The 25686-nt window shown below is 43.8% G+C and overlaps 2 long non-coding RNA genes across 2 annotated transcripts in view; both read right to left on the reverse strand.

Moving 5' to 3' along the window:
* The window catches only part of LOC121681582, a 61914-nt gene extending 40697 nt beyond the window's left edge, over positions 1 to 21217 (reverse strand). The window contains exons 1-2 of the long non-coding RNA XR_006022191.1: positions 21088 to 21217; positions 20138 to 20232 (exon numbers count right to left, since the gene is read on the reverse strand). This is a non-coding gene — a long non-coding RNA (uncharacterized LOC121681582). The remainder of the gene's footprint in view (positions 1 to 20137; positions 20233 to 21087) is intronic.
* Positions 21218 to 22611: 1394 nt separating this feature from the next.
* Positions 22612 to 23771, reverse strand: LOC121681581. The gene is made up of 2 exons (XR_006022190.1): positions 23636 to 23771; positions 22612 to 23513 (listed from the first exon to the last, which is right to left on the reverse strand). It is a non-coding gene; the product is annotated as an uncharacterized LOC121681581 (long non-coding RNA).
* Positions 23772 to 25686: the final 1915 nt, after the last annotated feature.

The raw sequence follows: 25686 nt of genomic DNA on the forward strand, positions 1-25686 counted from the left end.
ACACTTTTCATTCTCAACCAGCGTACTCCATCCCACTACCAATGTCAAACAACCCATGATAAAGCTGCATTTCTGTGGAAAATGAACACAGCTTGCCTAAGCCACCCCCACCCCTCCGCCTTTCACCCCTCTCACACACACACACACACACACACACACACACACACACACACACTTTGATTTTGACCGTGATTAAGGCCGCTTTCAAAATGTGCTGAATTAGCGAGAGCTGTTTTCCTCGCAACACGCTGTGTGTTCTCCACATGAAGAGGATGAGTCCATTCCTGCGAACGACTCCAGGGTGGACGTATGCCAATCCTCCCTTTTCGCTCATTATGAACTTCTCATTGCCCTGCCGATCTAACTCACAACAAATGTAGAAAAAAAAAAATGTACACATATCTTCGTACCTATAAGACACTTACAAAAACAGACAATGGTGGATGGCTTTGTATGACTTTTAACATTGGATGGCTTTGTATGACTTTTATGACTCACTCTGCTGAATAACAGAGAGGGCGGCCATGATCCAAGTCCAGGTTATGCTATGCCCCATCACGGGGCCCCTGGCATGTGAACTCCTCTCACTCTCACTAACACATAATCCCGCTCTGCACAGGGCCGCGTCCAAGGTGCAAGTGAAGAAGACAGAAACATCTGGCAGCTTGGAGGAGCGAGGTGGTGACAAGCCTGTACGGATTACTCCAATGAGAGTAATGCAGTCCAAGTGCTTTACACTTCCCTAAATCAAGCCCAATCACCTGCACTGTCAGCCGGCCTGGGGTATTAGATCTGCATTAGGAGGAAATCCTTATCTGAACCCAGAGTAAGCAGAAAAGTGCCTGCAATGTAAACACTCTAATTCAGCTCTCTCTCCCCCTCTCTCACGCGCGCTCTCTCTCTCTGGGATCCAGGGGTAGAAAAATGTGTTGCTAGGGCATAACAAAGCCTGCCATGCTTTCATTAGAACCTCACCACAACTCTGCCAGACCCCCCCCCCCCCCATCTATCCATCTCCTTTCTCATCGTCTTCGTGAATTTAACCTCCTTTCATCCCTTCTGTAGTTCTTTCAGTCTTTCTATTACTAATGATTTTTGAGGTACAAGACCATGTCTACTATGCTATTAACGCGTGAACTTAGGACATCTAATTAACATCTAGTTTATTTTTGGTTTCGCATTTCACCACTAAACTCTTGTTTATTACTCTTGTAAAATGCTGATGCTCTCCAAGTCTTTGTAGCTTTCAGGCTACTTTTCTTTCATTGTGTAGATTTCACTTTATTTTTAGAACTGGGGCATGTTAGATCATCTGTAACTAGTGACAACAATGAACTCTGCTTTGGTTCACCGAATGATAACTACATAATTATTAGTATCATTATATGACTACTTAATGTACAAAATATGTAGTAACTGGGATATGTGTACTTAACACATCTTGTAACAGATGAGGTCTGCTATGCTACCATAAATGGTATCAGTGGTTGAATATATTTCTATTTTAAAAATATTACAATTACATGTCTTATAAACCCTTTAAATTCAGGAAAGTCTAAAAAACAAGGTAGCAACATCTGCTGGCAAGGCTATAGTGTATGATACATTATTTGGAGTGGTCACACAGTTCAGTCCTTGAACTTGAGCAAGTAGAGCTGGCCTGGATTGCAACGCTTTTTTTCCAGATCTGAGAATCCATTTTGGAAGAACCCAGTTTGGTCAGAGTTCTTTTCCATCCAGGTTTGATAAACAACAGCCTCCAGAAATCTCATTTTCCTGACTCTCTGATAATGAACAGGTGACCGTAAGCATGAATTCTATGTGTGTCTGTAATCGTCGGTACTGAAAAGTTGGCCACGACACACACGTCGTTTATTATTTGAAATTCATTCAATTAAATTAGGAGAACAGTGTGTCATGTCATAACTTTGCAAGTGCAAAGTAAAAGCACACTATGTGGCGGTATAACAGCATACAGAGCTAACTTGTGAAGGTTGGCTGGGGTCCCCACGGATGACTGAGACAGCATGCTATTCTGGGCTACAGCATGTGTCTCAGTGGTGATGGGAACCATTTGGTAAGAGAGAAAGAGAGAGTATGAGAGAAAGAGAGAGTATGAGAGAAAGAGAGAGTATGGCAGAAAGAGAGAGTATGAGAGAAAGAGAGTATGGCAGAAAGAGAGAGTATGAGAGAAAGAGAGAGTATGAGAGAAAGAGAGTATGGCAGAAAGAGAGAGTATGAGAGAAAGAGAGAGGTGGAGAGAGAAAGAAATAGAGAGACATAGACTGAAAGAGAAACAGTGAGAAGGGTAAATGGAAGTCCATACACAAAGTAACAAAGCTAATAGAGAGAGAAAAGAAGATTCAAACACACACACACACACACACACACACACACACACACACACACACACACACACACACACACACACACACACACACACACACACACACACACACACACACACAGACGTGAGTAAGACGTAAGAGACTGGTGAAATAAGCCAGGGAGGGAGCCAGGCGTACAGGGGGAGTGAGAGACGGGTGCACCACCCAGGCAGGGTGTGTGCTGTGTGTCAAGCCAGTTTGTCCTTCTGTCAGGTCCCAATGCACCCGGCAGCTTCTCACGACCTTATAAGGCAGCACTAAAGTTTAGCGCTCAAGTGTGGCAGCTGGAATCTCTGTCTAATGCAAACAGGATTACTCCGCTCAAGGCCCACACGTACCTACATACATACCAACACACACGCACACACATGCACATACACTCTCTCTCTCTATCTCTCTCTCTCTCACACACACGCACTCACACACGTACACATACACGCAGACACATGCACATACACGCTCTCTCTCTATCTCTCTCTCTCTCTCACACACACACACACACACACACACACACACACACACACAGGGTGATATACACTTATAAACAAAAACACGTAACACGTAAACACACACACACAGACACAAACACACGTATATACACACACACACACACACACACACACACAAGGAGTGTCTATTGGTCCACTCCATCACTCTCAGGGCTGGAGATAAGAGTTTAACACCCTGTCGACACACTGGGCAGGCCTTATCACTCGTCACCCATGAAAGGGACACGCTTCACAAACCAAAACACACAGGGCTGTTTAGTGACTCTCACTAGATGTCCAGAGTATTTAAGCCAGCCGTTGCCCTTCAGTGTTATCAAAAAGGATTAAGAATTGCACTCCTAGGAACTACTATTATTCAATTAGGGGACAAGAAAATACTCAGGGACGGTTTTCTGTACATGGATTAAGCCTAGTTCTAGACTAAAAGAACATTTCAATTAAAATCTATGGCAAAAAAAGCTTTTAGACTAGGCTTAACCCATGGGATATTGGGCATCAGAATTTATGTAGAAATTAATGGTAACTATGGCCAGGCACCTTCATTGCTCTTGCCAAGTGTAAAGCACTTGGACTGCATTACTCTCATTGCATTCCAGCATAACTGCCCAAATGAGGCATTTAATATTGAATTTGTCAGACATAAAATATTGCCCTACAAGGGTATTGAATGATAGGTTATATTTCTTAACAAGACCTTTGAAACATCTGTCCATATATAAAATATAAACATGTGTTTATTCAGCACTTGAGTTCTACAATATACTACTATATACTAAGATATAAGGTCTAATTAAAACATACAAAAACAGTGAAATACTGAAACATCATAAAACTAGATATTACTTTCAAACTGTTCTTCGGAAACAGCAAGAAGCAGAAAAGCACATTTGATTCCCCAACTTCCATTGTGTGTGTGTGTGTGTGTGTGTGTGTGTGTGTGTGTCAGAGAGAGAGAGAGGGAGAGAGAGAGAGAGAAATCACAGAAAGTGCCGATTGTAGTGGTGGCCGCGGCTTTCTCCCTCTTCACCATGTGTGTCCCACGTGTTACAGCCACATTCTTGCAAATATTTATTCCTGGTGTGAAACGCTCTTGATCTCTCCACCATGTTTATTTCCCACCATTTTATTTTGAGGACGCACAGTGCTTGAGTGACCACTATTCACGCTGATTGAGACTGACAATAGGTCGAGGAAATATCACAAAACCCAAAGTGGGGGACCAAGATCACAGAAGTAAGAGAGTGTAATGTGTAAAGTGGGTATGGATGTAGAGATGAGTTAGAGGAGGAAAAAAAATAAAATAAAGATCTGCAGGGGTGGGTTTGTGGGGCGGGAGCCTGATTGATGGTGTCATCTTGCTAAAATCAAAAGAACTGTCTGCCAACCCCACTCTTTAGGAAAACACGCCATGCCACACAGCAAGGGGGGGAAGATTGGTCTAATTTCAGAGCAATTTGACATCTGTTGGTGTCGGAACAGTCCCTCTGACAGCATGATGGAGTGGACGTGTGCAGGGCAGTGAGAGCATACAATATCAAGATAATGACAGGTCGGGTTTGCTGATGTAAATTTTGCTACCCCTCTATGAGAAGCCGTATAGGCAGTAATTCATGCTTGATCTTTCTCTATCATACTCTCACAGAAACATTCATTCTTTTCACAGACCCTCAAATTCTCCAGCGTGCTACCAAACTCCAGATCATAATGAAGTCACTCATACACATGCAAACCATACTGCATCCTGTGCAATCCACTGTTTGCAGACTAGAGTTGGTGAATTATATAATATCTAATATGCTGTACATCAGATTTAAATGCTTAAAAGATTAAGGCGTAACTTATTTTGGATGTGGTCTTAAGGTCCAAGCAAGCAAAGAGTATTTCCCCATCATAAAGGTTAGGCCCAATTATCAAAAAAGGCAAAAAGTTTGGCAGCCCAGCGCTATACACACTACAGTCACTTATGCACAGATAAAGTGCTGCATCATACCCCACACGTTAACTCATCCATGAGTGTCTTTCTTACTTACATGGGAAGAAGCAAATAGCTAGTCAATGTTCATATTCATTTATATGAAAATAATTCTACCCACCCAAAGTCAATTTTGTGGCAACAATACAAATGTGACCTGCAGTATTGCATGCTCCATTTTAAAACTTTGATTATGCAAAATTTTTAATGACACTGTTTATGAAGCCAACTTAAAAAAAGAACCTGCCAAAAAACACTGATTGTGATAAATTGTCGGAATCATTTTGAGGCACTACGGCAGCAATCACAACAAGGCTTGGGAATAGATGTGTTCCCCAGAGAAAGAGAGGTTGGGAAAGACAGAAAGACAGAGAGAGAGAGAGAGAGAGAGAGAGAGAGAGAGAGAGAGAGAGAGAGAGAGAGAGAAGCATAGTGACATTAATGCTGGGAGGAAGAGAGAGAAAGAGAGAGAAAGAGAGCGAGAGAGCGAAGTACACTGACACTGGGAAAAAACAAAGAGAGTGACAAAGTGAGACATCAGATGAAAACCATTCCCAGCGATGCTCCACCCAGGCCGGCCCACCCCAGCCTCTCCTGGCGTGGCCCAGCCCAGGCCTCTGCAGCTCTCTGTGGCTTGGCGGAGCCTCGCAGCAGGCCCCTGCCTGGATGCACGCTGGCTGGCTGGCTGACTGGGGACGACAGGATCAACCCTGCGCTTTGTTTACATGGAGCTGCCTCCCTGCGGAGGGAAGAGTGGCCTCCAGGTCAGACCCCCCATGAAGCAGAGGCCGAGGGGGACGGGGAGAGCCCAGAGCCCAGAGCCCCAGGAGCGGCTTACGGTGGCGTCCCGAGCATGGCGACTCGGGCCAGTAACTGCTCCCGACGGCCCAGCGCAACTGCCGCCGAATGCCAGAGGCACTACAGTAACCTATGAACAGATAAACTGCTGCATCATGTCCCACATGTTCACTCATCCATGAGTCTCCTTTCTTACTACCATGGGAATAGCTCATCAAGCATTTGGACCTTGAGCACAAGAGCCCAATCTGGTAGAATTAGTCATGTAAATGCCTTCGCTGCATGATCTCTTTGTGGGAAAGGCTTTGAGAGAAGTCATTATAAGTGACTGGCAAAAAGAGGAAAGATCTGTATTTATACAACAGAGTAGCAGGATAGAATGTTAGACACCGTGAAACCAAGTACTCTTTTTTTCTCTCTTTTTCCCTTTTGATTTTAAATTGCACCTTTTCTTTTCATTTTTGTAAATGGCAGCTGTCAAAATAAACGCGATTGTTCTGTTGGGCGTGTGGGTAATATCCAACCGGTCGGTGGGTAAATGTGAGGCTGACCGCAGCCTAGCCAGAGCTCCATAACCACAGCATCTTTCTGACCTTGATCAGAAACTATGAATGGCACGCAGCACCCAAAAAAACCCGAAGAGAAAAGAGAGAGAGAGAGAGAGAAAGAGCGATGTAGCCCTCTCTCCGTTTCTGGAAAGCTCTGCGTGGCCCTCGAAGGGCCTCAGCAGCCGACGGGACCAGACGGAGACGCTCAGAATAATGATATGAGCTGAGAGGGGAAAAGAGACGAGGACATGTTGACTCCGCACGCCAGCGCATGACATCACGGCACTCACATTCTCCATTAGAGCCTAATAAATGAGGGGCTAACGAGGCGGGCTGGAAGAGAGTGCAGGCAAGTGTGTGTGTGTGTGTGTGTGTGTGTGTGTGTGTGTGTGTGTGTGTGTGTGTGTGTGGTGGTTGAAGGTGAGGGAAGGCGGAGGGGTTACGCTCTGCCTCTGTCGACTCCATTAGAAGCACTGGGGAGAGGGAGGGGTTCGATTCGAGGGGTGGGGTGGTGGGCGGGAGGAGAGGAGCGGAGTGGGTTGGGGTGCGGCGGATCGAGAGAAATGAGCAATGTCGGGGGACTGCAGGGAGAGACCCCCATTAGAAAAATCAGCCCAAAACTATAAAAACACACAGCACAGAAGGGCCAAATCTCCCTGGTGTAAACAAAAGGTGGGTGGCAGCACCCCGAGCAGGCCCTGACGGCCAACAACGGCAGTGATGAATTTGTGGAGTTATCTAATTTTCCACTGTTTTAATTAGAGGCCAGGTTCCATGAGGCCCGACAGCTGGCTTCTTTGTACCGACTCCTGTGGCCTGACAGAGAAAAATGCTGCCCGCCAACGCCACTGCCAAGCTCTCCATCTGACCCGAACCCCAGAGAGCGAGAGAGCGAGAGAGCAAGAGAGAGAGAGAGAGAGAGAACTGCTGGGATCCATAAGCTGCATTCGCTCCCTCTCCTCCTCCTTCTCCTCCTCCGCCTTCTCCTTCTCTCTCTCTAACTCACACACTGTTGTTTTTGCTATTCGTTTTTTATAGTCTGCTACTAAAAGATAGCAGCAGAGGGCTTGGTGTGCATGGCATATTGTGAGGTGTGAGCGCCATAAACCGCTGCTAAATATAGATTTGTGTCTGTAGGACAATGGCAGGTGTCCTTTGCATGCCCTGCATATGACTTAGATGGCAACATTTCTATACTTAGGAGGCCAAATTGCATGTAGTGTTACATAATAGGCCTCATGTGGATTTTAATAAAACAGGGGACACTGAGGTTGGCAAAAACCACATAGTGTGCTTCACACAACACAACACTGAGGCCAGAGAGTCCTTACGGGAAAATGTCAATCTCAGGAAGGAGTTGTAGAAAGACCGTTATAAACGATTCCTAGCCTTTATCACTCTGTGGATTTTCAAATGAATGTCAGTCTAGTAGTTTCCGTATTAAATGATCCAGTCAGTAAACATTCACCATGACTTTTTAATTGTTTTAAACATCATACTCAGTGTATACTCGAATTACATATTTTTCAATTCTTCCTTTTTTTAGCTTACTTACTTTGATGAGTGAGATCGATTGATACCTTTTGCATTTACCGCTCTGTTACTCAGAGTGCCGAGTGATCCCACAGTGATGAATGAATACTGTACGAGCATAAACTACTGTGTATAAAAAGCAGGTCGCCATATGATGAGTATTGGGGGGATAAAGCACTATGGAAACAATAAAAAGCTAAATGCGAGACATAAATAATAATATCATCCCTGCACTTTTAAGTTAAGGCAGGGACACAGGGAGGACAGAGGAATAGCACCCAAGATTCGAGACGGCATCATCATCAATGCACAGCTACCAGAGGCTGTTAAAGTGCCGCAAATGACTTGTGTGTCTATGTCGGCAGTAAATACAGAGCAAGGCGAATCAGCACAGACAGATCGACTTGTTTTCCACTAGCTGAGAGCATAAATATAAATCTGTCAGGAACTTTAGTTTTTAAAATCGTGAATCCCTTCTCTTTTGTTTACGATGAAGAAATCCATCAAACAGGAGTTTTTTCACACAAATGAATGTGAGCGCATGCGGCAAGTTCGGTAACAAAACTAAGATTCAAATTGGACTCGTGGTGGCAAAGGTAATATATGTGATATTTAAGAAGTAAGCAAATAAAATATAATCATATTGATGAAGATCAATCCCCAATTGCATACGGGAAGTTTTTTTTTTTTTAATAAAACTTAATAATTGTTATAACTGGCAATTGTATGCAATGAAACAAGTATTATTTGTTATAAATAATGGTATGTCTTCAATGTGAAATTATAAACCTTTGGCATTCTACATTTTCTTGCCTCCTTTAATTTACATAATTAGAGTTTTTGCAATTATATTGTATCACCCATTATCTAAGCACCCACTATTTCCATTTTACCCAAATAAAACCACTCAAATGAAAATATGAGGGACGTATTTCACAAAGCTAAAATATGAATTAGTTTTAAAGTATGTCATAGCGTACATATATGTGTAATCTGCTTTTTATTTTTAGTAACATTTTTCATGTGCATGGAATGATGTACACATACACTAATAATGTATTTTCTAACTCCCTTACAACATTTTCAGTATGTCTCGTACATGCCTAATATTCTCCATGACTATAGCTGTCGAAAGTTATTCATTTTCTCAACAGTTTTCTTATGTGCCGTAGATACCTTTTTTTCTACCATATGTTTCATCTGTAGAAAAATAAAACTTTTTAAATATGAACGGTCGAGTTTCAGAAGCAGAAATATTTTTGCAAAAACATTTAAGCTTGTATATAGCATGATGTAAAACATGTAGAAACAAACTGATTATTTCAACTGTACATTTTAAGATGTTCATTACCCCAAAATACTTGTTTTACTGATCTCACAGTTCACTGTAACTTCACTTCACATGTGTGTGTAAATACATATCTTCCTCTGCTGTGACCTCCGGCTCCCTGGACAGGTGCTTTATGACCTAACCAGAGTAATTAATGGCCATTTCAGCCTTCACCTTACTCTGGACTTCCTGCCGGACCTGGCTCAGGAACCTGCCTCTCTGCAACAATGGACATGAAATAACTGGAGTTTTTCAACGAGCCCAGGTCCATTCCAGTCGCCCTCCTTATCACCATCTTACAATGCCTGTGCAGCTGGCCCTGCACCCCCCTGCTTTCTTCCCCTCTCTCCCTCTCTACCTTTGAGGACTTATCTTTCACTGTGGGGGACCGCAAGGATTTTTTTGTCTAAAAGATCTTCCGCCGTGTATGAACAACTATGGCAAGGAAGGCCTCCAGAAATTATAACGTGCTGTGTAAAATGTAGGCCTACACACAACTAGACAGAGTAAGCTACTGTGAGATTCAGCTTTGTAACAATTCAGGAAAACACACACACACACGCACACACACACACACACACACACACACACAGACACACACACAGACACACACACACTAATAATCATGTACATATATATCATGTGCATATACATAAACCAGCAGACTAAGAAAGAGACTATGAACACATTTCAGGACGAAGAACTGAATTTCATACAGCTGTGTGTTATGACAGCGGATTACTGATAAATGTTTTCAGATCGGGCGGAGCACCAGGTCGATAGAGCGCACCGCCACTGTGTCCTCAGTTGTATCAGCCGCACACACTACACCATATGGAGCCTATCCCTTGTTTTTTTTGTGTCTTGTTTATTTTGCTTTATCAGGCCAATTGCTAAGACATGGCGGCAGTTGTTTTCATGGCCTATAAATAGAATGTTTAGAGTGTGTGTGGGGATACTGTTGTCTGTGTAGGTTTTGGCGCGCCTAAGCGGAGGTCTTCGGAGGAAACTCAAGCCTCCTGGGAGGCGCAGGTGTTCTTGGCCTGTTCCCCCATGTCGTGCAGGAGTCCAGTCATGTGTTTGTACACATGAAGAGTTAGTGGCAGTGGCCAGAGGATGTTTAGCATTTAGCCTGCCATATAACCACTGCCCGGGCCATGCTAGCTCTGTTTATGCTAAGCTTATTCCCTACTTCTCCACCTCCTCCTGATGATACCTGGCTTAGTCCATCTCTCTTTCTTCACCTCCTCCTGATAATACCTTAGTCCATCTCTCTTTGGGTAAACACCTGTAAAAGACACTAAAAGGTGTGTGCGAAAATAGCACAGACGTTCACCTGGACAAGACCATTTCGTTCGGTTCCCGACGGATTTCTCGCACTTCTCAAGCAACACGTCCCACTGCATGGGCTGGTGCACGGGGAGCGGAGCTTCAGCACCCACCGCAGAGCAAAGTAAACAACACATTTGGCGTAGAGCTAATGGTGGAAAAATGAAACGTGGAAGGAGAGAGAGAGAGAGAGGCTGACCTCAGAGTAAATCCTCCATCTTCGCGCTGCTCACATTCAGACTTTCCACATTTACCAAACACCACTTTGATGAGAGAGCAGGAATGCTGGGTGAGCGATCTCTCTCTCTCTGTGTGTGTGTGTGTGTGTGTGTGTGTGTGTGTGTGGTGTGTGTGTGTGTGTGGTGTGTGTGTGTGTGTGTGTGTGTGTGTGTGTGTGTGTGTGTGTGTGTGGTGTGTGTGTGTGTGTGTGTGTGTGTGTGGTGTGTGTGTGTGTGTGTGTTGTGTGTGTGTGTGTGTGTGTGTGTGGTGTGTGTGTGGTGTGTGTGTGTGTGTGTGTTGTGTGTGTGTGTGTGTGTGTGTGTGGTGTGTGTGTGTGTGTGTGTGTGTGTGTGTGTGTGTGTGTGTGTGTGTGTGTGCGCATGTGCGCGCGCATGCATGCGTGTGCGTGTGTGTTTGTATATAAATGTGAATGTGAGAGAGAGCAAAAACTGGAGCAAGAACTAGGTATGTTTAGGTGAAATGATGTACGGACAAAATCTGTGAGCCTGTGTGTGGGTGTGTGTGTGTGTGTGTTACTGTGCCTCTATGTGCATGTCTATGTATGTGCGCATGTGAGTTGGGGGGGGGGGGGGGTTAGTTATCGAGGCAGCAGATGTAGCAGGAGCGAGGGAGGGAAGGGAGAACTTCTTGGGCGTCCTCCTCGCCTCCCAGTACCATCATTTTAACTGATTTGGATTAATGTTTTAATTGGGAAATGCACACAGACCGTGAACATCTGCAGCCCATAGCGATGGGACGCGCGGGGCCAAAACAAACCTCCAGTGAATCAGGCCGCCCGGATTCCAACGAGGATTCATGGGCATTAAAAGCCTGTGGCAGAGATGCAAGTGGACCTTAATGATAGTTTATTGGAAATGTATTTCTGTGGGCCATTGCTCATTTGCTCAGCGCTGCCAGCCCACAGCTAGGCTCACACGGTGTGGGCAGGCCCCACTCTGGGCCCGACTGCCCCAAGACGCAGGCCCACATCTGGTTTCACGATGCCATTAAGAGCCCACTCACACAAAGGGAATCAAGCGCTAATTTCAGTTACTGTTCCCCGTAGTAATATTAGCTTGTTAAAAGCTTTAACCCTGAAACTTTTACAGTGAGCAAAGAAACATGGGAGAGGGAGAGCTGAAGAAAAATCTTTTGTTGTCGTCAGGAACGGGCCAGGCTGGGGAAAAAAAAGGCACTTGGCAAGGAAATGGGAGGGTTCGGGGGTCATGCAAACATTGATTTTCAAGATGGCCGCACACGCTGGGAGGAAGCCTTGGCCTGGTATATATACCAGACACCTTTGAAAAATGAACAGGACTGCAGCAGGATCACACTAGGCTGCTGTTGTGTCCACAAATGTTAACGTTATTCATAACCAATTATAACAAATCAAATTTAACAGTCAAAGAGTGAAACGTAAAAATCAAATACTATCGCATGGAAATACTTCACAACAACTAATTTCAATCTCAAAATCATTATGACTTTTGAATCCAATAATCAATCAAATTAAGATAAATCTGGTTACAAATGAGATGGCAATTTCAAAAGAATGAATCAAAATAGAGTCTCCAAGAAAATTATCTTAAAGGCATACACATCAGAAATTCCCTAACATAATGTTAATTGGTTTCATTTTGAAGTTCCAAGACTTGATTATGTGTTCACGCTGTGCAGTGCAAAACCACAGTGAAATAAACCACAGAATGGGTTTCTGTTCTAGCAATGCAAAGAGATGCCAAAGGCTGCCTAAAGTTCTCTCAGTGAGCACTCTACTGGAGGAAATTCCACGCCTTGAATTCCTCCTTTTCAGTAAGCCAGGCTGTCTCACAGTACCCTGCAATGTGTGTGACAGTCGTATGTCTATGCAGTCCAGATGCAGTGCCTACTACTCAATTGGGCTTCAGAAATCTTTAATTAAAATCGATGAACATAATCCTCCTAGCAGGAATTTCAACATCAGAGTTCAAACTTGGTAACCGAGTCACTTTGCTGCCGTCCCAAACACATAACAACGGCTCTCTCTTATCAGCTGTGACATCTCAAGACACCCAATTAACCTTGGGTGGCACCAAAACAAAGGAAATTGACAGGCTGAGAAACCCATTACAGACTCATCTCCCACCCTGCCCTGTCTCCCTGTGTGATCCCCAGATCAAACGGCCGCATGTGATGACTTCCAAATGGCGGTCAGCTTGGAGAAAAGACACACGGGCGTGTCGCAGGCTGCGGCCTCTTGCCACACCACCCAAAAGCTGGAGGTGCCCATAAAGCGAGGCCAGTAAAAGCTTAAATGGGACGATTGGGGGCTTTTTCTGCACTTAGCCGTTCACAAAACTCTCTGTGAGTTCTATGTAGTCTGTCTCTTCTATGTAGCTGGCTTTGTTTGTACATTTTATTTGACAGTTACATGTTGCAATGTTGGTGGGGAAGCACTTCAACTTGAATTTCTGACCCCCAGATAAATGCTGAAATGATTCAGCAACTTGTAAACCACTAATATCTCTTACAATTTTCCACACAATAGCCAGGGCCATAAATAGGAATGTGAAATAGAAACCGTTCTACATTACAAATACTCCCCTCCCAGATGCAAGCCCCCCAATACACTGAACCACACAACACCAGAGCCTTGCTAATGACCTTCATTATTCTATCCCTGACCCACCTTGTCTTGCATGCCAATCTTAGTCATCACACCCTCACACACAAACACATTCTCTCTCTCTCTCTCTCTCTCACACACACACACACACACACACACACACACACACACACACACACCACAGAGAATCATAAGGGCAAATTTGTATGCACACGCACACACACACACACACACACACACACACACACACACACACACACACACACACACACATATACATACACAAACACACATACACACACAGTGAGATGCTAGGGATCAGTCTCTTATCTGCTCCACAGAGTGGGAAAGTCTTGCTAATTACAAGCACCGGGGGTAACAAGAGACTCGCAAGGAAATGAGCCCATCCAGGCCTGAGCCGTTACAGAGCAGTCCAAGAAATCAGACGTTTTGGATGGTGATTAATTGAAGTGAAATACTGGGCTTAGGATTTGACCACAGAGTCCAAAATGTATTACATCTAACCTTGGAGAAGAGGAGACGAGAAGGAGAGATGAGGGGGGAGGAGGGGAGGGGGGGAAGTGGGGAGGGGAGTGGAGAGAGCCCTCGCTTGCTGTGACTGCCAAATCTGGTCTGGTGTGCCTGTGAGCGCTCCCACTGAGGGCTCATATTCGCCCCGATCTCTTTGATGGAGTGGTTCTGCACCATGCTAACATCAGCATGCCTAATCAACACGCAAACACCACACCACGTGCTCATGTGGCAGAAACACATGACACTCTCGGTGGTGCTGATACAAGACACAGAAGCACACACACACACACACACACACACACACACACACACACACACACTCTCTCTCTCTCCCTCACTGGTGCAGATACACACACACACACACACACACACACACACACACACACACACACACACACACACACCATCTGGTAATGTAGAGTACAAGTGAGGGAATCAGTGCAAGCTGCTGATCTCACACTCATCCAGGGCCGTTTGCTATAACTGCTCCAGCACGCTGAGTGGATCACTGCTCTCTGTGAACCAAAAACAGCGCCCGGGGCAAGAGCTGACATCACCTACCCTGGCCCTGAGTGAGAGATGTGTGTGTATGTGCGTCTGTGTGTGTGTGTCAGAGTGTGTGTGTCAGAGTGTGTGTTTGTTCGTTCGTCCATGACCTTGATACAATCACCCACTACAGAGTGGATAACACAAGTTCAAATCCTGGTGGGTCTGTCAATCAGGCAATCCACCACCCACCTATCCAATCCTTGGAAAAGCACAATGCTTTATTAAAACTGAAGGCCAAGGGAAATGCAGCAGTCTCCCAATATCCTAAATGAAAGTGAATAAGGCAGCCTCATTTTTAAATCTTTCAAGGGAGAAACAACACATACAGCTGTGAGCAAACATATATAAATATTCCAGAGGTCCACCAAGCAAGCACCAGCAATCCATCAGTTATTGTGAAACATCACCGTGGTACAACTATAGCCATCTTAAAAATATCTATATATCTGTTAGCATATTATGCACTTTATGCATGTGTCATTGTAGAGGTGACATAATGGCAGTGATATGTGCCTTCCCTACCGTTACACAAGGAAGAATGCTCTCCTAAACAAGTTCTTTTTTCCATTTTGAAAAAAGTAATTAATCAAATTATTCCAATTTAAGGTGTATCATTTTACCACCAAGAATCGATGTCAGAGTTATGGTTACTGGTGTCTAGGCCTTGCTCCCACAACAGTCTGATTGGGAAAGTCATTACGGCTAATGAATCCCCGTCCATCTACAGTGAAGTCACCACTGGTGTGATGAATTGATCTGAAGTACACCGAGAAAATATACACACATATAACTTTGGTTTTCTAAATGAAAATCTGACTTCTGACTCCAAACCACCGTCCATATCATCCATCTCTTACAGCAGACAAAGAGGGAAAGTACCAGTTGTGCATAAACACTGGGCGAGTGAAATTAGGGGTGTCAAAAAGTGGTAGACGATGGTGGTTTCACTGTGCCCATTCGCTTACTATAAATAATCTGGCAACGGGCAGAGGCTATGAAGGCATCAACTACTGCCTTAATAGATTGCCAACACCTTTATTTGAAGCATGGCCTGTGCTGATGCACTCTATACTTTTCAATCTGTGACTTCATTTGATTTGTGGTTACAGGAAGCATAAATGGGGCATAAACAGTAGTACAGAATGAAATACAGAAAGAAATAAAAACATTATTTTTTAAACATGTAATGTGTATCTATTTCACATCTATTTGAATTGCACTGTTAGAACAAGCAGGCGACGGGGCTTTGAGGAAATCTCTCATGCATTAGGGGGTCACGAAATGCTCCTCGATTCATTTCTTTATTTTTGCAAACGAGCCCTTGGGAGGTGTTTACACAGTGGCGCTAAAAAAAAGTAATTCAGGCAAGATCCTTGGATGCAGACACAGGTGTTTATCTTTTCTGGACTTGTTGTTATTATATGCTTTCTGACCCCAGTTTAAAGGCCAAATCAGACCTGAGTGTGAGTGAGAATGTGTGTGTGTGTGTGTGTGTGTGTGTGCGTGCGTTCGCATGTGTGTGTGTGTGTGTGTGTGTGTGTGCGTGCGTTCGTATGTGTGTGTGTGTGCGTGCGTGAATGCGTGTGTGAGTGTGTGTGTGTGTGTGTGTGTGTGTGTGCGTGCGTTCGTATGTGTGTGTGTGTGTGTGTGTGTGTGTGTGTGTGTGTGTGTGTGTGCGTGCGTTTGTATGTGTGTGTGTGCGTGCGTGCATTCGTGTGTGAGTGTGTGTGTGTGTATGTGTGTGCGTGTGTTAGTGTGTGTGTGTGTACACGCAAGTGTGTGTCTATGTTCAGTGAGAGAAGGCAGAGAGGGAGAAAAAAGGGCAGATACACAGTAAGAATTTGCATCAACTTTGATCTAACCATTTGTAAACGTTCTTTTCACTGTGACCTTGTTAACATGCATCACATTCAAAACTTTTTTATGCATCTACAATTGCCTACCATCTCCCTCTATTTCTCTCTCTCACACACACACACACACATGCACACACACACACACACACACTCTCACACTCTCTCTCTTCCCTCGCCTCTGAGTCAACACGTTATTACTACCCCAGGGTCCCTGGTGGGCTGCAGACTCTGTGGCGATGTGTGGGGTCTTGCGTGCAGCGCTGGGCCTGCTTATTGATTTTCAAGCATGAAGCAGGAATATTGTCCAGAGTTTTACTCTGTGCTGCATGCCAACTGCTTTCTCAACCTCCTACCATTTTCATTTCCCTGCTTTTTGGACTAACAGCCACCAGAGTGGAAGGTTGCATTTGAAATACTCTCTGAATGACAGCAGTGTGTGTGCTGAGACGCTCTCACACACACACACAAAAAAAATCTGATCTCTCTAAAACACAACAAGGATAGTGAATAAAATAGTCACACACCAACACAAGCATATATCTCTCTCTCTCTCTCTCTCTTTCTCTCTTTCTCTCTCCCTCTCAAACACACATACACTTGCTCACACACACACGGACCTAATGGAAGCTGGGGAATCAAATGTGCATACACACACAGACATAAACCCTCCATACCTGAGAACAGAAATATCAAGGCAATGAGGAAATTGGAAAACTGAAGTCCTGCCGTTGTCTAATTAAACCCTGTGTTTGGCACGCAGCGGCAGTGCAGATGTGGAAACTAAGTAAGGTAAGGTTTTGATTTGTAAGAATGGCAGCTACGGTACAAGGCAGGGGATGTAGCCCTAAACCAACAAATGTAAACAATTCCTTGCTCTTGAAATTGGAACAAAATTTAACTTCCACGTTAATTTAAACCTGACAAAACTCTGCTGACTGCATGATACGGATTTATCAGCCTCCTAGAAATACCGTACCGGACAATAAAACACCAATTAAAATGCTACTTTCCCCCTGTGGAGCACCACAGCCTGTTTGCAGGGAAACATTTAGGACACGGAGGGTATTTCCCTCAACGTCTGAGGACAGTGGCTCAGTTATTAAACGCCTCTTAGAAGGGGAGAGACTTAAAAGGAACAGAAATGAAAACAGCCCCTCTGCTACACCGCTGAAAGAACCTGCTGAAAAATGCGTAGAGGTGCCTCAGATACCAGGGGCCAGAAATAATATTGCTCAGCCCACTGAGAAGCAAGGGGTGGAGTGTGTGGTGTGGTGTGTGGTGGTGGGGGGAAAATGGCTCATATTCATATGTTACACACTCCTCGGTTCCAACAGCCACTGAGGAACCTGGCCTTCCTGGGAACACGTCACTCACGCAGGGGAACCGCAAACTGACAGCGGGCTGCGAGTGTGACGGCTTTTCCGCGTGTGGCTTTCATGACAAGCTGCAAAATATGATTTCTTTTCTTTTCTTTTCTTTTTCTTTTAATTGATCTCCTCAAACAGAGAGCCCTATTATTCCCATCTCTTCTGAAGCTTAATTCATTTTGACAAGGCAACGCTATGGAGCAAATCCCTGACAGCTAAAAGTCCGGGGATTTTTCAAGAGCCTCTCATCAGAGAGGATGATGGAGAACAACATGGGGTCTTCATTATTAAACCACAACTGGATTGAGCTTTGTTCCTAACTCATCGCCGGCTCAACAAGGACACAGGACCCAAACAAATTGCTGACGGGTGGAATTAAGAGTAATCTGATAATTTCCGTAGGGGTTAGATCGCAGACTGCCTTGACAGGAGGCTGTTCGGCAAATAGCTGGAGGCCGTCTATGGCAGGCACCCACTATCTCACCTCAGCTCAGAAAGATGGCGTCCACAAAGGCCCTGTCATGTAAAAACTATGACAGTGTGGCTGTGGCCAGCATTCACTCTGTGCCATCTAGGACAGACAGGAACCGCTGTTGCAGGGCAGTGCGGTGAGCGTGAATTACCTCAGGGATGGCGCTGGCCTTGTCCTCACATCCCTCAGGTTCGGAGCCAACTCAAACAGGGGGGCCCCTATCCTGCCGGACCTATTTGGCTCCGCCACTGGAGAAATTTCTGAAGGGGTGTGGGCACTCACGCTGCAATTAGCTGCTGGCTTGGACATCTCATATACCCCTACCCCACCTCGCCACAGAATATGTATTATAACTCCCCTCACAAAAGAAAAGCGTTCATTAAAAAATCTCTCTATCTCTCTCTCCCTCCCTCCCCCCAACTCTCTCTTTCTCCAGCTCCCGTCCACTCCAACATTGAAAACATCCCTTTCTTTGTGTTATTTGGCTGCTTTACTTTTTTTCGTTTAATGTCTTAGTTCCCGTCTGTGTGTGTGTGTGTGTGTGTGTGTGTGTGTGTGTGTGTGTGTGTGCGTGTAAAGAATAAACTTCTGTGCTGAGAGACGCATTAACAGAGGCTGCACCAATTTGGAACATCATGCAAGGAAAATAAGAGGCCGTGAGTTTGTGTTAACGCATGAGAGAAATGTTTCTCTTTTTTTCTCTCTCACAGCGAGTTGTTTTGGAGAGGTTGAATAAGTCTGGATGAGACAGCCGAGGATTGTTTTACAATTACTATTCTTACACGTAGCAGTATCCTGTGACGCAAGATGATGAAAAGATTAATTGTGTGAGGTAAAAAGTGTTACTTGATACATCTGAGTGAGTTTTAATGAATAGTTTTACAGTCACCTATCAGCCTTGCCACCTTAAAAAAAAGACTGCAAATTGACGGAAAACAAATGGGAGGTGTCTGAATGTAATGCGTTCAGGGTGCAAAGCAGCCAAACCCTACGAAACCACTCAAATTATATAAAACAGAAAATCCATTTTTCTCACACGTAAAATAGCTCAGCAGAAATCCAAGCATCATGGTCTGTTTAACAACCCACTGAGCTCGCTCCAAGTACTAGCATTGTTCGGCACAGAGCATGCATGTCTTGTATTATGGGTGTTCGTTGAGGGGTTGAACGCCTGCCATCGCGCTATTTATTTTTGCAACTTCCATCTGTACACCACTTCCACATTGACATTCCCCTGAACAACTGCGACCCTTGCAAAACCTTAGGCAACAGCATGACACTGATCATGAAACCTGTCGTCATCATTCATCATTCGTGTGACAATATGGAGACGCATAACTGTCTACCCTCCTGTCTGTCTGTCTCAATGTTTGTCTGTCTGTCTGTCTGTCTCTATGTCTGTCTATGCATCAGACAGGGCTGCCTGCCCAGTCCCACAGGAGAGGACGGAAACCATAATCTGGTAATTGGGAGTGGTTCGTATGATTAAAAGAACAAGAGGATTGGGCGCAGCTTGGATGGGCCCACACAGCATGGGGCACGGGCCTGTCCGACAGGCAGCTGCCTCTGCCAGCAAGCCTGGTTGCAGAACTCAGACCAGACCCCAAGCCTTGGGGAAGCCCCAGGTTACGGTTCCTACCCACAACAAGGCAGCATGTTGGTCTGTGGTCGCCACGACTACAGAAGCTAATCATTATAGGCACATAGGGAATGTAGCCCGCAGATACATTATGTATGTACATAGCCAACATTGCATTTTGTGGATGGAGCTGTCCCATAAGCTTTGTATTTACAATTAACTGACGAGCACCAAAGGGCAAGGTTTGGACAATAGGTTGGCAATCTCGTATGCCCTAGTTTCAAGATTCAAAATCCATTTATTACTACACCTTATTAATGTATAAGGAGAGTAAAAATCCATTTATTACTACACCTTATTAATGTATAAGGAGAGTAAAAATCTTGTATTTCGGCTCTTCTTGCAGCAATAAATAAATAAGAGTAGTGTATGCTAATGTGCAAGTGCTAATGTGTTGTGTTGATGTTGGAGAGGGTGTTTGTGTGTGCGTATGGGGTGTGGTTTGTCTGTAGCACTGAGAAACCGTTTAATGGCCATGTTTCAGACTTACCCTTGTTTATTAATCTGAGAAGATTAGTCAGTATTTAGAAGCTGATTCCAGAAGTACCTCAAGTTGTTGGTATCCATACGCTCATATGAAGGAACCTTTTGAACCGAGGAACACAGGAGGATCAAGACTAATTCATATCTACAAATGAGCAGTTTATGCAATCCTTCACTATCAAAAATGAACTGTTAAATTAAAATAACAAGGTTTTTTTCTAAAATAATATCCCAAAAGCACCACTCCAATATCTGCAACAGAAATTAAGATTATAAGTGTGACAGAATTGTCACACAAATCCACAAAATATCAAGCTCTCTATACTCTACAGAAGGCATTAAAGATTCCAACAACCATAAGTCATATTTGATTTGTAATTAAGCCTCTCAAGAATTCTAGTGTTTGTTCCATGTAATTATTTCTCTGCTGTTTACACTGCTTTTCTAATGAAGCCTATCCACTTAACCAAAAATAGCAAACATTTCAATGGGCCTTCTAGAAGAGATTGATATTTTCCTTCAGACCCACAAAACCAATAAAATCTGAGATCCTTGCCATAATAAATAATGATGTTGTAAACACAGCCGTAGGCTTAAAGCAAAGTTTCTCAGTAGAGGAGGAACTCAGTTAGGCTACCAGTCTCCTCTCCTCTGGCTGGTAAATAGTAAATCGCAGAGGTGAAATGGAGTGAGCCCCTCAGACGCAGCAATAAGGCAACCGGCTTTTTCGGTTTGTCATAAACAGTCTGATTAGTCTACCTTTTCACAGGCTGAAGAAACCTAGAAACTGGCATGGGGTTTGTATTCAGCAACAATTCAAGACTTGAATTGAATGAGTTGCACGTCGTACAATTTGGTTGAATGTTTGTTTGAGGATTCGAGGAAATATTTTAGCGCAACACGTCTTGAAGTGAGATGGATAGTTTTGTTTTGCTAATCTTTTAGCATGCAGCTTACCTTCCATCTGCCACAGGTAGAAATATCACGAAACATGTGACTAACTTCTCTTTCTTTGGCTTTCGAAAAAAACTATAAAGAGACATTTCTGGTAGGTAGCAAAGCATTTGCTCATGCACAAGGAGGCAAGTTCTCGACTTTTAACAGGTGCAAAAAGTGCACGTGCATTATGTGCGACGTTGAAAATTTCGAAACAGCCTATATTGGCATTTTTTTCTGTTTCATAAAACCTGCACCCCTGATTAAAAAAAACTATATATATCGAATATGGTTGTTTTGGTTTTATATATTGTTGTATATGGTGTTATAGTCTATTTTAATCGTTATTTCATTAAGTGCATTTCAAAGTAAAACGCGTTCTCAGAAAAAGCATCAGCGCCAAATAGGCTATGCCAGTTTACGCATGTCCAAATTACCCTCCAGCAGGGATATGTTTAACAGCGCAACACAAAACATCTGCCATTTGATTGACTCCCATATCAAATTGACCTTAGCAATGAAATGAGCTTGAGATTTTATAACCACCATTTCAGCCTAAAACATGGCCCATTACCAAATGACTGTTCATCACCAATGCAGTCTGCAGACCTCATAGAAGGATGCATCCACACAGTATGTACTGTGTAGACACAACAGTTTTCAATATTTACATTCCAGTATTGTATAGACAAAACATAATCCCTTTTGCTGTCATATCAGCAGAAATTTAACCATTACTCCCCTTTGCTTTTTCTCTATTGCATAAAAGTATGCTCAGCCAAAAACAACATTTTGATACCTTATAGGGATCTTATTGTATCAATATTAATATAAGACCATAGTTATAATTTTCATATAGGCTACCACATTGCCCAGAGCAGACATAAATGCACAAATGTACAGTATAATTCTTAACTCTATTTTGCATTAACTTAATATAACATGAGATTGGAAGTGGCTGATGAGTAACCTTGTCTCTTAATACAAGTATGTTATATGACAATTTGAATATTAAGGAAATGTATGCACTTTAAGGCCATGTTAGTACATCTCAGTTTCTGGGTCAATGGACCTTCTTTCTTTCTCCCAAGACAATGATCACACAAGCAGGTACACTGGCAACGAGCACAGACATGATATCACTTGGTTACTTCACTTTGCACTGCGTTGTGAGGATACAAATATAAATACTGTACAACTGTGCACATATTTTTTTTCACAAGGCTCTCAGAAAATAAACAGTTTTCAAAAGTCTTTAATTAGCATTTAATGTCAGACCTTTGCTGGAATTAAGGAGGTACAGGAGTCGTTGTGGTGAGCCCTGATTACTTAATAATATGTTGATGAACACGACTATCAATCAAATGCCTTGACAGGCCTTACAATTCAAGAGAAACTGTCCAAAATAAGGCCTGCTGACTCTTTCATTGTGGGAACATGTGTGAGTTTTGGGACGGGGGTGGGGGGGCAGGGAGAGTATCCAGCACAGGTCAATGATGAGGCTCAAATTGAACAGGGAGAAAAAACAGAAGGAAAACTGTCAAATGACTGCATGCATTTTATTTACAGGGTTGAGCAAACTTAGCCTGCAATACAAAAACAACAATTGTGAAATTCCAAAAAGTGCCGGAGACTGGGGTAGGATATTGTTTTTTAATCATAGAGAAGGAAGGCGGCTTGCTTGCTTCAGTTGCAAAGGCAGAATACACTCTAAAAAATATTTTGGGAACACGCAAGAGCCTGTCAGAGTAGAGTGTGCTAGTTAAGTGCATGAGTAATATTTTAATTTTACAATGATATTGGGTTCATATAAAGAGCAGGAAATGTCTTATGTGGTCTTTTTATTTCATTTCATTTTTAAATAATGCATCAAATAAAAAAAGTGACAGGAAACCACAAAAAGGAAAAAAAAAATGCACTTTTCAAAGTAAAGACATCCCTGCACTTAGTTTAGCTCAAAATGATTAGAATTACTTCAATTTAGACAATTATTCCCAAAAGAGAATATAAATAGATTGGTTCAGTAGATTCAAACAAACTATGCAGAATATATATGACATTTGCTTTTTTAGATTTCGTCTCTGATGAAACTCAGATTATGTCATTGTTTGTGCTCTACAGTTTTACTATTGCAGTTTTGGAAATTAACTGTTATCGTTTTTACTGCAGTTCTGCATCTCCAGCCATTTCTGCAGAGACAATACAGCAGCAGTGGTTCAACCTGCAGGTACAGGACATTCGCCAAGGTTTTCTAATTTTAGCACTGTTATGACACACACACACACACACACACACACACACACACACACACACACAAATACACAGAGAGTGAGAGAAAGACACACAAAGAGAGAGAGAAATAGATTTCCCTCCCTGTCTCGCTCTCACTTTCTCTCCCTCTTCTGACTTTAGCAGACCATGGCGCTCCTTCTCTTCCTTGCGTGACTCTGTAACGTAAACACACTCAGAGAAGTGACTCATCACTATTTATCCGATCAATCACTAGATATAAACACGTGCTGGAGGTCAAAGGTCAGTGCCCTGGAGGGCGATCTGGTGAAGTGCTCACCGTGTGGCACATCTCACCGCAGCACATACCCCTTGTTCCCTTTCAGGTTCATCCAGACACCCATGATCTCTGCAGAGAATAGAAACTGTCTTTTCAGGTGATGAGCCATATAGATCAGCTTGAGACCCACTCTCTTCTCCCTACAAGTAAAAGGGGAATAAGAAGAGAATAAAAAAACAGACATTTTGAGACGAACGATCACTGCTTTCTCTCCAGCCCTGCAGAAATGGAAAGAATGCAAAACTGATGAGCTGCTTGTATCTCTTTTCAGATGGAGCTCTCCCCCTGTTTTTGTAATGAGCGAGTGAAAACCTATTCTGATGCGGTGCGGCTTTTGGACATGACGGCACAGCGTAAATGAGCTTTATCCTGTTTCATGTAGTGGTGAGTTGATTTACGAGTAGTGAAAAGCCTGTTTGGTTATACATGCCAGGTTGCCTTTTCTAGCAATTGCCACTTTTTGGTCGGTGTGTTTGAATATCTATTGCACAGAATGTCTAATAATGTGTACGGTTGACTGAGTGAGTGTGTGTATGTTTATGTGATACTGTGCATGGTGCATGCAAGTGTGGGTGTGTGTGTGTGCGTGTGTTTGTGTGTGTGTGTGTGCGTGCGCGTGTGTGCATCTGTGTGTCTGAGAGTGTCTTTGTGTACATAAAAGTATTTTCTGAGAAAGTCATGATCAGCACATTGTCCTATTTTACAGCCCTTGTTTCACAAGAGGTGCTGGTGCTGAATAGAGGTGAGGGTTGTGTGGGTGGGTTGGGGGGATGGGGGGGGGTGGGTGGGTAGGCTACTTCCCTTTTGGACCAGATCTGAAGAAGGGCCAAACATAATCCTACATCAATCTTAGTGCTGTCACGAAGCACTCTCCAGCCTTTTCCAGTGCCATTGTTATAGAGCAGGCCAACGGAAAGAGTTCTGGAGCAGGTGGAAATAAAAAGCTCTTTGACGGTTTTGGGCGTAAGATTCCCCGTGTGCTCCTTATGACATTTACACAAACCCCAGGGAGCGAGCCTTTGGCAGTCGACACACAACGTCTGGATACACACGCTAGCTGTCTTGCTTGTTGGCCGGCGTGTCTGTCTGTTTCATCCTCGGAGCACGCTCTGTGACCGCCACTCCACCACTGTATTCCTTCCCCTTTTTCATTATACTGTCATTACGACTGGCATCAGGCGTAGACGTCGCAACGAGCAGAAGACTAAATAAATGTATGAGCTTTGGTCAGTAATTCAGTTTCATCTACCCAGCAGCTTTAGAAATCTCTAAGAAAGTCCTTGAGAAGTATTATTCAATGCTATGTTTTAGTTTATTTGTATTTAAAAAGGCTAGTGAAGGAGCGTTTATGTTTTTGTTTTGTAGCATCTATGGTTCTTTGTTATGAGTATAGTTCTCTGACTGGGAGCAGCCATCTCCTGTAGAGTTTCCCATACTTTCAAATTCAGCTGGTGTGCATTCCTCTTGCTCTGGAGCAATTAACAATTTAGGGGCTTCTGCTGTGCTCCCTCGCTCTCTTCTCCAATTGAGATCACAAACTGTGCCTTGGCGGGCTGCACGTCACATGATGCCAGTTCGGTCTGATGCATCACTGGGACCCCCCTCTGCGCAGGAAATGCTCACAGCCCTTTTTCCCACCCTGGTCTTCCGTTGTGGGGAGAAGGCATTATGGGGCCGAATCACGTTACGTTTCCGAAACATTCTTAAAGCCGACCACTGCTTGGCTATCGGTTCCCACAGACAATGAGGATATGCCCCGGGTTCAAAGTTACACGAGCGTAGATTGTACAAGCATAATAATGTAAGCTGCCAAGCCTTGTTTGTAAGAGAACAGAGATGGGGTAAACTTCAGAGAGAAAATTACCACACAACCCCCCCGCCACCCCACAACCACCACCACCCCACCCTGACTTTTACCCCCCCCCACCCCATCCTTCTGGCTACCTGCCCCCACACTCAGTTGAGGTTTTTGAGAAGGTGCCTCCTCAGTGCGGTTCAAAAATAGTTGAGGGCTGTCTCAGAGGAAAACCTTAAGAGACTCAAGAACAACA

Source organism: Alosa sapidissima, chromosome 14 (genome assembly GCF_018492685.1).
Source record: "Alosa sapidissima isolate fAloSap1 chromosome 14, fAloSap1.pri, whole genome shotgun sequence".
Taxonomy (NCBI): Eukaryota; Metazoa; Chordata; class Actinopteri; order Clupeiformes; family Clupeidae; genus Alosa; species Alosa sapidissima.